This window comes from Lipotes vexillifer, unplaced genomic scaffold, assembly GCF_000442215.2.
Source record: "Lipotes vexillifer unplaced genomic scaffold, Lipotes_vexillifer_v1.1 scaffold107, whole genome shotgun sequence".
NCBI lineage: Eukaryota > Metazoa > Chordata > Mammalia > Artiodactyla > Lipotidae > Lipotes > Lipotes vexillifer.
The window spans coordinates 556047-557095 of NW_006777108.1; positions in this window are offsets into that span (position 1 = coordinate 556047).

Here is a 1049-nt window from a genome sequence, read left to right on the forward strand (position 1 = left end):
GAGAGTTACTCCATACCCCAGCTCCCCACATCCACAAGAATACGTATAGAGAACAACAGCAAAGGACAGCAAATCTCCACATCATTTTCTATACTTGAGTCAAGTGCCAGGGCTGAGCTTTCTGGCAAGTATGACTGAACTGCACAGCATCCTTTGGTCCTAGGCTAGTTCATCCTAAATAGTTTCTAACCAAATGCCATCTAGCACATTCCTTAGTGCCTTGGGAAAGTAAGCAGAGAAAGACATTCTTTTATTCACTCACTCACTGATTTGCTCATTCATTCATACAATTACTGTCTACTGCGTGCCAGGCACTGTCTCTGCATTTATGAAGCTTATTTTCTAGTGGAGGACAGACTTAAGAGTCACATAAATGTCAAATAGAAATTAATCTGTGAAATATATGATGTGCTCAGTACTATGAAAAAGGTCCATTGTGCCAGTAGAGCATGTAGTAGAGAAAACACAGCAAGAGAGTGCAAGCCATCAATGCTATAGAAGATCGTGATTTTTTGTTTACAGTTATCCTTTCTTTCTCTATCCTTGCCATGCTTGCTGTAGGTAGGGTATACTTTCCTGCACATTTGACTCTGGGCTTGGTTATTGATTTGCTTTGGCCAATGGAATGTGCACAAATGTCAGGTATGCCATGACTGAGCAGAAGCTTTAAATGTGGTTGCATGCTTTGGTCCTGTGCCTCTTCCTCTGGACCTTCACCAAGAAACTAGCATGCCTTCACCTTTGGTCCCAGAATAAGAAGATGCATAGAGCTGAACTGAGGCCAGGCAAGCCCACTTGAACCAAACTAAGCTTGCTGAGCCCAGCAGAGCTGGAGCATCGATAGCCCTCAAGTCATGTGGGCAAGAAATCAATGTTTGTTGCCACCAGCCACTTAGATTTGGGATTGTGTGTTACCACTATAAAAGTTGACAGATACAAATCCCTACTCTCAGGCTTGCCTTGGCTGTCTATGGCAGGCTGTAGCCCCTGGCCTGGCTGACATGTGAGACAACAGAGAGGCTGTAGGAGATGGCTGGGTCTTTTCCCAT